Genomic DNA, 10,631 nt, shown 5'->3' with positions numbered 1-10,631 from the left:
AAAATCCTCCGACCCAACTGAATTAACAGCATTTGTGACTTCTCCCATGCAGCACTTTTTCAGGCTCTCCCTGAAAAAGTCACCCCCCCCCCCCCCCCCATGTTGTCCCAATGCACATCTTCATCCTCCACTGCGCCCAGGTCCTCGCCGCCATCAGGCTTACCTGGGAGATCTTGTAGCACCCGGCCGTCTGTGCGTACAAGTAGCTGAGCCCCATCAGCTCCTCTGAAGAAGAAGAAGAAGAGAACAAATGATCATTTCTTGTCATCTTTCCTATTATAAAAGCATCAATGATAATTCAGTTCAATAATGAGATGAGAACAAAAGAATACAATTCATGAAGTAAAACAAATAAATAGATAGAAAATAGAAATAGAAAAAAAACAAGCAAATGGCAGAAAAACAAAGTTTCTTTGTGTATGAATAATGGTGTACGTGTAAATAACATCTGTCACATCAACTGATGTTTTAATGATGCGTCCCTCAGTTTGCAGCATGTCCCTCTCCTAATACAATCTGATGCTTTTTACTGTCATCTCACTGAAGTTTGGGATTGAAGTTATTATTTAATAACTTGGAATAATTGGGGATTCCAAGTGTTTATTCTGTGTCTCTTTATTCTCCTGGTTGTCTGTATTTCCTGTTACTTCAGCGGCTCTGTGCAGCTTTCAGCCAGTGTGAGCCTGTGGAAACGCTGAGTCAGCTGGTTGAAAGTCTGCTGCTCCTGACTGCTGTAGCATCTTGTCTAATTCCTGGTCCTCCACCCTCCTGCTGCTGCCTGTGCCCCCGTCCTCATTCCACCTGGTCAGCCCCTCCCACAGGTACATCTGGAAGTAGCAGCTGCTGATGGCGGTGCCTGTAACATGACAGAGGAATGTCAGGGTTTTAAAAAGCCCCAGAAGAAGAAGAACACTCAATGCATTTATTGATTGTTCTCCTGGGATGAACCTGTTGAGGTGCAAGTGGAATGTCTCCAGAAATGTTGACCCCCCCCGGTAGACAGGGAGAGCCACCCCACCCTTGGTCAACTGGCCTGTCCTGGTGTAGAGGTGGACACCAGGTGGATCTTGGATGTGGTGACGAGGAGGATTAGAGTTCAGTTCTAAAGCTTCTGACTGTTGGAACCGAAAACAACCTTACCTGGATACAGGCCACATGTCTCCTCTGGGTGCTCCAGATCTCCATCATGTGGTCCCGGTCCAGGCGTGGGATGATCATGGTGTCAATGGCACGCATGAACTTGTCGATTGACTCGGTTTCCTGCACCCCGCATGTGCAGTGGAGACAGTGCTGAGTCATCTGTCGTGGCGTTCCTCCTCCTGGACTGGTCTGACTGCTTGGTCCTCCTCAAGAAAACACGTTCCCCTGTCCCACTCAGAGATTCAGCAAGACAGTCGTCACATGAAGTCTCATCCCATGAACTGCGAGCTGTCCGGTCTGACTGACAAGTCTGGCAATGCAGGGAACAGGGCAGCTGCTACGCATGTCCCTCCCCCCTTCCTGCTGCAGTCCCTGTCCACATAGAGGACAAGTGGAGGGTCCGTCCTGGCCTGCTGGTACCACTCCTGCCAGTCCCGTAGCCCAGGGCCCTCTGCCACTACAGGACAGAGATCAGGGTCTGACACTTGTCATCCACTGAGTGATGGCAGCGTCTGCTCCGCTCAGCGTCTTGTTCACCTGCAGAGGACAGCAGTGTCTTTAGGATGGAGCCATAGGTCGACGTCACCTTCGACCTCAGCTCCTTGATCCTGGTGAATGAGTCCCTGACGTAGGTAGCCAACAGCCAGCTGCTGCTGCTGGGTACCAGCTCCATCTTTGGCAGAGCGGGAAGAGGGGGGCAGCTGGACTCCAGGGGCCTCAAGTGTCCTGCAGGTTTACAGGAAGTTTGTGTCTCGCCTCATCCACTCTGCCGTGTGCTGCTCGATGAGGAAGGAGAAGAAGGGGGAGGGAAGAGCTGCTGGGGGCGGAGCTTCAGCTGTCTCCTGATGCACTCTGACCAGCTGGCTACCTGCTTCCTGCAGTACCTGTGGGAGAAGATGCATCTTTACTCCCTGTTCCTGCACTCTTATACATCATTACTCTTCCTCAGTCTCTTTGTTGCTGTTCAGCCTTTTCTTCATGATTCAGTTACTCATTACTCCTGCGCAGTTTACACAGTGCAGATACTCACTCCCACTATGACAAAACCAGATGATTTAGTGAATACAAATCAGCCGAATGCTACATATTAATGTTAACTTGTATAACGCAAATTTCCACAAATTAGAATTTGACTGAGTTTTCGGGGGTTAGAATTTAGCGAGTTTCTCTCTTTGCACAGTGGAGCCACAGTAGGACTGATAACAAGTATTCAGATTATAGGCAGTTTCTATAATCATGTTATATTTTTAGGATTTAGGGGATTCTATGAAAGGGTTCATGTTACAGCATTATTGCAGCGAGTGTGCCATGAGCACAGCAGCCAAAATAAGATGGTGAAAAACAAGATGAAACCAAGCTGCACCGACAAGGACAAAATACATCTACTGCATCTATTTTACACTGTCTATTATTCGGCTTAGTGTATTTCCTCAGAAACCAGTTGTCCGCTCCGTGATGGTCGCAGGAAGTCGGAATCAGGAGGCGAAGCAGCAAGGTGAGAAATTAAATTGAAATTGCAATTGAGATGTGCAATGATAGTATGTCAGTTTGAAGTTTCATAATTGAGATTGGCCAATCGGTATCAAGGACAGCTGGAAGACCGGACTTCTGAGAGTGACGAGACATGAACATTAGTTGTCTTTGGGCCAAAATCACAGTGTTGTCCACCAAAATCTGTCATGGTCTGCCCCAGTGAGTATCCCCTCAGATTTAGATGATCACATGATTAGTTACATGAACACAAAGCCTGTCAATTTGACTCAAGGCTGAAGGCGTGGCACAGATTCTCACAGTCTAACATGTTTTCTGTCTTGTACAAGTGCAGTAGGACTGGTGGTGAGCGTAGCCGTGCCGATGATGGAGAGTTTTGGTGGCAGAGTTCCTCACCCATGCCTCACCCCCCCCCCCCCCCCCCCCCCCAACCCACCCCAGTGTGTTTGGTTTTCTGCACTTCCTTAACATGTGCATGTGTTCCGGGCACTTGAGCGTGGCGAGTACTCAGCCCCAGGATAACGTTTGTCTCCCCACTGTTTGCCGCCATGGCCCACCATCCTTCAGCCCTCCCCCCTTCTTTCATTGTAGAGTGTTTTTATATTGTAGGTTTTATCCAAATATCTTTAATAAATTCCCGGTTGGTATTATTTTGTTCAGTTGTTTAATTTTAATTGTGTTAATGAGTAAATAAACATTGTAATCTTGGGGGAACTCTGTCTCTGTCCATCATTTACTGTTTGTATCATTACAAAGGATCTTAGGCGAGTCTCTGCACGGCCACATTCAGTATTTCAACACTTCCCACTGTTGTTTCCACAGCGGTCTGACCACATTTAACTGTCCCATCAGGTCAGCTGACCAAACACTGAAGAGATTCTGATATTAAGAGAGTAGCCATCCAGTAAGATCCCAGGCTGAATGATGGAGGAGCAAGGATAACGGTAGGATGACCAGCTGAATGGAAAACACCCATAGAGGAGAGAGAAATGCATGAAATGCATGAGCTAAAGGAGGCAGTCAGGGGCGGACTGGATCTTGGGAAGTTTACAACATCATGTTGTGTAGCAAGAGAGACGGCTGAGGGCATTTTTGGTGGAAAACAATGGCAAAAAGAAATGGGTGGTGCAGAAAAAATAAGAATTAAAAAAGAAAAATGTCATCACAAGACGCAGCTAAGTGCGCCAAACTGATGCACCTTTTCTGTGGTGGACAGGTCTTTGTGGCAACTCATGAAGCTGTTGAGGCAGGATCCAGCAGCAGGGACACGACAGGTGCACCATTAGTAATCCATTTATTATGATATAGGACTACAACAAACATGATATATATATGTGTGTGTACATATACATATATATATATATATATATATATATATACACTGTTGCTCATGAAGTTGGAATCAAATATTTTTTATCTCTTTCCATGAAATGATTGTGACAATGTGATTTATTCTTGACAGATAAAATGTATATTTTCTCAAAACCTTAGTAGTCAGTCTCTTCCAAAGTGATTATTGATGCATTCAAATAGGAATAAACAGAGGATTGTGTCTGAAAACAAAATTATTCCAACTTTATGGGCAACAGTGTATGTATGTGTGTATATATATATATATAATATATACATACACAAGAATTAAGGGAACACTTAATCATCACAGAATAACAAAGTCAGTTAAGCAGTAAGTGAATGATGAAGGCACTGATGCCTTTGACTGGCCCTCACATTCCCCCGACCTAAATCCAATTGAACACCTGTGAGGCGTAATGTATCGGTGAATCCGACGCCGCCAAGTACAGCCACAGACTGTCCAGGAGCTCAGTGATGCCCTGATCCAGGATTGGAAGGAGGTCGCCCCAGACACCATCCGCCGACTCATCAGGAACACGCCCAGACGTTGTTGCGAGTGTATACAGGCACAATCGGGCCACACACACTAATGAGTCACATTATGAGTTGCCGGGATGAAATTCACGCAGGTTGGATCTGTGATTTCAAATTCTTACTTTGACTTTGGGTGTGATTGTGAATCCAGCCCTCAATTGGTTGGTGGTTTTGGTTTCCATTGACTATATAATGTGTTGAGAACAAAATGATGTAACAACAATGTACATCAGTAAAGATTTTCTACTTTAATAATTAGTTCATCAAGGTCCGATGTGTGATTTAAGTGTTCTCTTAATTTGTTTTTGAGCAGTGTATATATATATATATATATATATATATATATATTGATTCCGTGCAGTGGTGACATACATATACAAACTGAGAGGGGAAGGTGTCAGCAAGACATCCTTAAGAGGCTTGAAGGTTTTCAGCATAATCTGATTCTCTTTATACCGCAAAAACTTTATTAGTGTTAAAATTACTGCCAACATTTTTTAAAGGGCCTCTCCATCTCAGATTCCTGGGCTGAATTACAGCTCCAGTTCATCCCTGGAGCCAGTCAGAGGGAGAAATGAATGGAAAGGGAGGGTGAAAGCCTAATGTATGTGATTAGACTCATCATTTGAATGAAGCCGTCTCCAGGCTGCTGCTTCTCTTCTTATCTACTACCAAGAAGGAAAGAAAGAGAGAGTGACACAGTCAGTCTTCATTATAGCTGTGCTAATAAAAAGCTGTACTTTTAGGAATGCATTATACAGAAGATTGTGAGGTGACGTCAGGTTTTTCTTCTGACATCAGATCTCAGTTAAAAGCTGCTCCTCTGATCCGACTTGTGGCGTGTCCTCTCCAATGTTCTCTGGTTCTACGTCAAAAAGTCCTTGTGTTGAAGTTTTGACAGTGCCTGACAGCATGTTTGCATACATCATATTAAGGTCTCACAGCCTTTCATATTAGATATCAGACAGTTCAGTCACTTCACACAGGCTCCATGGCTTTTACATACAGTGTCTCAGTGTCTGCTTTGCATGCGATCAGGACGGTCTACCCACCGGCTGACACCAAGAGAGAGAGGGCCTCAAATCTCAGACTCTTCAGCGACATGACAAAACAGTAGGTGATGACCTACAGCCTCAACTACATGAAGTGGTGCTCCCTGCTATAAGACACCCAACAGGGGCCCTGTTTTCATCTCCATCGCCCCCCCTCCCCTCAGGTTCCCTGTAGGCAGAGTGTCACCTCAGGATTCAGGTATTACAATTTTTCCTTTTTTTTTTTTGTTTCTCATGGCTTCCTTCTTCACTTCAGTGGAAAGCCCACAGACTCACTGTGAGAAGCTTTTTTAACCATTTCCCCCTTTTCAGTGCAGGAGATGAGCCTGTACTTGTTCATCAGTGATGTGTCGAAATTGTTCTTTTTTTTTTTTTTTCCATTGTTGGCAGTTCTCAGGAGCTGTCGGAACACACCTGAGAGGAGACGAGCTGACTCTTTGCAGACGATCTGAGGCCGTGCAGTAAGAAACATTTTTGGAAAAGCCTGTTGGCAGAGAATAAGGGCAGCAGCAGGAGGATTTAAGATGTTATATAATGTCCTCCATGTTTTTCTGGTTGATTGTATCAAATTGTGTGATGCTACTTGAATATATTTTAAGTGGACACAGGGGCAGTGAAGACGTGGGCAAATTTATTTTGTGAAGCTGTGGCTACGGGCACAGGAGGGTTTGTTAGCCTGTTTATGCTAGCAAACAGAGCATGTGAGTTACAATTGGCGTTAACTGTGTCTCAATTCAGGGACCGATTATATCACGCTGGCACAACAAGTCTGTTCCATTTCAAAGGCTCCTTCAAATGCAGCTGTGAAATGTGACCTTCAGTTCCCAGCCAGCGAGGGATCCACCCGTTGGATCTTTTGTAAGCTAAAACCTTTCCTAAGTTTCACTGCAAGAGAATAAGGTGGACTTTGCAAAGAAAACAGTGCTGGAGGATAAATGGGAAATCCTCCACAGACCAGGGGCAGGTTACACAAAAAAACCTCAAGTTTTCTACTGAACTTTGACACATAAGCTTTATTTTTCTCCTTAGCTGAGGGAATTACTTAAGGGTGTTGCACAGAATCTCTTCAAAGGTTTCCTTAGTTAAGGAAAAAAGCTGAGGCATTTGCAGCAGTTAAAGATTTTACAGCTGTAAAATTCTACCGTTTCCATGGAAAACGTTTATTGTGAGCAATCCGTGGACACGAAACATCTCGAAAATGAAACCGTAGCGCGATCATTAAGCTGCAGAACGTACAGGGATCCAACCCTAGACAGTTGGACAAATCATAAACTGACTTCTGGTGAAATCAGTTCCTGTTACGCCCAAGCTTTAAGTGTCCCTAAGTGGGGCACAAAACTCCACTGGTGACCCAATAAACTCATAAGATTCCTCTAAAAATAATAAAGGGTTTACTTAACATAAATGTGCAGAGGGATCAGGACACTAGATTAAGACAACAAAAGACACAAGAGAGTCTCAGACTGATACGCAGCAAAACCAGCAGTCCCCATGCCAAAAGCCTCCCCCTTCTGCTGCTGGGGCCACAGGTTTTTAAAGCCTTTCTACCCGGGCCAGGTGCATCTCATGAAGTAATCAGGGTGGGTCTGGGCAGAGCTATAGGGGAGACAGGACAGGGAAAGGACACAAACACTGGGAAGGCATGCTCCTGTAGTTCTTCATTATTAATGGCATCTTCTGATCATGACACTCTTACCGGGACGTGTTCATTTTCTTCATTTATCACTATAAACTCAGTTCCTGTTGCAGTTAAGACAGAGGCAGAGGTACCTTTAGTTTCTTTTCCTTACTTTGGTCACTAAGGTCACTCCTGTTCTGACTGTTTTGAGGCAGATGAGTGACACAGGAGGAAAAATAGGTCATAGATGAGAAGTTTTACTCCTGACTTGTTAAGACAAAGTCCATCTGCCTTAAAGAGACGTGAATCTCTGAGCTCCGGGCCGCTGATCGACACCTCAGCGTTCAGACAGCTGACTGTGTTCGACAGATCAATAAAGTCTCCTTTCAGTGTTGCAGATTGCTGCTTCACAACATCATTTGTTCTGTGATGTTTTTTCATTCAACATGCACGACTCTGTCCATCCTGTCAGAGGCGATAACCTTTGGTGTTTTTGCTGCACATGCTTCTCACATCTTTTACAGCGGAGTCACCCACAATCAGAGTTTGAAGCCCCTCACCCTGTCCCCTGTGAAGGTGAAAGGTTATCCAGGTCATCAGACGGAGATCCAGGGTCCTGCATCAGTGGAGCAAATCTGCTCTGTAGCTGCACTCTCAGTTGTTTGGGAGGATCGTTGCTACTTCCCTCTTTTGCAGATGTTCTGTTCAGGAGCTGAAGAGGATGAGGATGCTGGCCAGCCAGCCTCATCACACATCTCGGGGCACTGGGCGCTTGTTAGTTGTCCTCCCTTTTCCCAGGGAGATGATTTACTCTTAGGCTTTGCTCCAAGAGAGTTCCAGGGACTGCCACTTGTAGATTTATTATTCGGCACACAGCCCTCCTGTTTCTTGGCAGTCTTGTTGCTGCTAATTAGCTGTGTTAGCATACTCCTGTCCACTCGTTTGAGTCCATGGTAAAGTGGTGTCGTTCCCACTCAGTTACCTCCATGTTCACTTCTAACCAGTGACTTCTGCTTTCCAGCACTGCAATTTTCTGTAGGATCATCATCAATGGAGAAGGGGGGGTGGGGGGGGTATTGCAATAGCCTTCTATATCCTCAATTAGAATCACCTCCTGGTGGTTGTCTGCCTCCTCCCCTCAGACTAGTTTCAGGTTCCCTGTTTATCCAGAGTCATAGAAAATATGAACCATTTGTGTGAAGTCGTGTCAGAATTGCTGTGAAGTCTTGAGTAATGGCTAAAAAGTGTTTTGTGAGGTCACACCTTGACCTTTGACCTTTGACCACCAAGGTGGTCCTTGAATCCAGTTGAACATTTTTTACCAAATGTGAAAGACGTTCTGTCAAGGCGTTATCATCTCCACGAGAACGGGACGGACGGACAAGAAGAAGGAAGAAATATGCAGCAGAGGAAAGAGCAATTAGTAAAGTGTCTGCACCGTAAGAAGTACACAATACAATCAGTGACCCGTAAGCCTTCTCCTGTCTTTACCTCTGTCTATAGATAATGTCTATTTCAGCAATTGGCCATTTCACTGTAGTGACTTATTTATAGCAGTCAGAGGGGAGAGTGTGTTAACGTGCAGCACACAGCAGCCTGTCAGAGGGCTGCTGTCACCGTGACATAGTAACAGATTTGTTTCCGATGCAGCAGAGAGAAAGTTGAGAACGTTGGAATCACCACAGTTGATCAGTCAAGACATTTGCGGAACAAAGTGCATTTGCCCAAATGTTTCATTTTGACTTTGTTGCTGGTGACAGACACATTTGTACTGCTAACAACCGAGAATTGAGATCTGAAGAAGGAGCCCCCCCCAAGGTCAAGGTTCGGGACTGAGGGTGACCAGGCATTTGCTAATTCTTTCTCTTAGCCTTTGGTGTAATGTCTGATATGTGTTTAATTTATATTGTTTTATCCCTAATTACTGTTGCTGCATATTTTATTGCTTTTCTTCACTTATTGTTAGATCCACTTCTGCATAATGTTGATATGTGATGTGTTATGCTGTTCTACTCTTTTTATTATGGCCTTTCTCTTTTATCTGGTTTGAGTTTCCTGTGAAGGAAAATCAAACCAGATAAAAGATGTAAATTTGTTCATTGAAGTGCTATATAATTAAAAGTTATCATTAAAATTATCCCTCCCCCTCCTCCTTTCCACAACCAACTCCGAGTTCTCCAGAGAAGCACAGAGCCAGCCTCCCTGATCGGTGTGTTCAGTTTGTTGTGGCGTCTCTGGCTCTGAAGCTGCTGCACCTGCAGACTGAAACACTGTGGTTTGGGTTAAAAGTAGATGAGCAGAGTTGTACTGAGTCAGAAGGGTACAGGGCAAAGAGGAAAGGTGAGAAGCTCCATCTGTCAGGTAGTCAGTGATCCGGGAGGTTGTCGAGGTGTCTGCCTATGAGCTTCTGGAGCTCCTCTTTCAGCAGGAGAGGCTGGGTTGCGTTAGACACTTAGTTACCTATTGCTTATCTGGCAGAAGTTGGCTAGCTACCAACCAATATGCACTCAACACTGGGTAGTTCCTCCCTTCCACCAGATGTTGAAATTTTCCTCTGAGACTTTGCTCCATGTTGACATGACTGCATCATATAATTTCTGCTGATTTGTCAGCAGCACATTCATGCTGGGGGGGGGGGGTCACTGAAATTCACTAAACTCACTGTCATGTTGATGAAACCAGTTCATGACATGGAGCATGATCCTGCTGGAAGGAGCCATTAGAAGATGGTGAACTGTGGCCATGAAGTATGAACATGGTCAGCAACAATACTCAGAGAGACTGAGACATTCAGAACAGGATTGATTGGTATTAAGAAGAAAACATCCCCCACACCATCACACCACCACCACCACCAGCCTGGACTGTTGACACCAGGCAGGTTGGTCCATGGATCCAGACTCTGACTCTACCATCTGCTGCCTCAGCACAAATCACATCCATCAGACCAGGACTTCACCTGGCCAGTGCTGGTGAGTCTGTGTTCACTGCAGCCTCAGGTTTCTGGTCTTGGTGACAGGAAGTGGAACCGGACGTGGTCTTCTGCTGTTGTTGGTTGGACGTGTTGTTCACTCTGAAGCTTCTCTGCTGCTCTGAGTGAACGTGGCCTTTTCTATCAGCTCCAACCAGTCTGTCCCTTCTCCTCTGACCTCTGACCTCTCTCAGAGAGCTGCTGATCACTGGATGCTTTTCTTGTTGCTCCGTTCAGAGTTATCATGCGGGACCACTTTAATTATTGGTCCACTGTGACCAGATGAAGCCTCTCCTCAGGGACAGTTTGTATGAAAGCACCTAAAGGACTCTGAGACTGAAAGAAACCAAATTCTCTGGTCTGATGAAACCAGGACTAAACTGTTTTTCTTCTCAGTGTCATGTCTGGAGGAAACCAGACACGCTCATCACCTGAACAACACCATCCAACAATGAGGTATGGTGGAGGCAGC

At 45.2% G+C, this 10,631-nt stretch overlaps 1 pseudogene; it reads right to left on the bottom strand.

Moving 5' to 3' along the window:
• Positions 1–1,874: 1,874 nt before the first annotated feature.
• Positions 1,875–8,277, bottom strand: LOC147819027 (uncharacterized; annotated as a pseudogene).
• Positions 8,278–10,631: the final 2,354 nt, after the last annotated feature.

The sequence above is a fragment of the Seriola lalandi genome, unplaced genomic scaffold (assembly GCF_002814215.2).
Source record: "Seriola lalandi dorsalis isolate HSWRI2012SDOR001 ecotype SW California unplaced genomic scaffold, Sedor1 jcf7180002054356, whole genome shotgun sequence".
NCBI lineage: Eukaryota > Metazoa > Chordata > Actinopteri > Carangiformes > Carangidae > Seriola > Seriola lalandi.
This window is presented reverse-complemented; position numbering and strand designations above follow the sequence as displayed.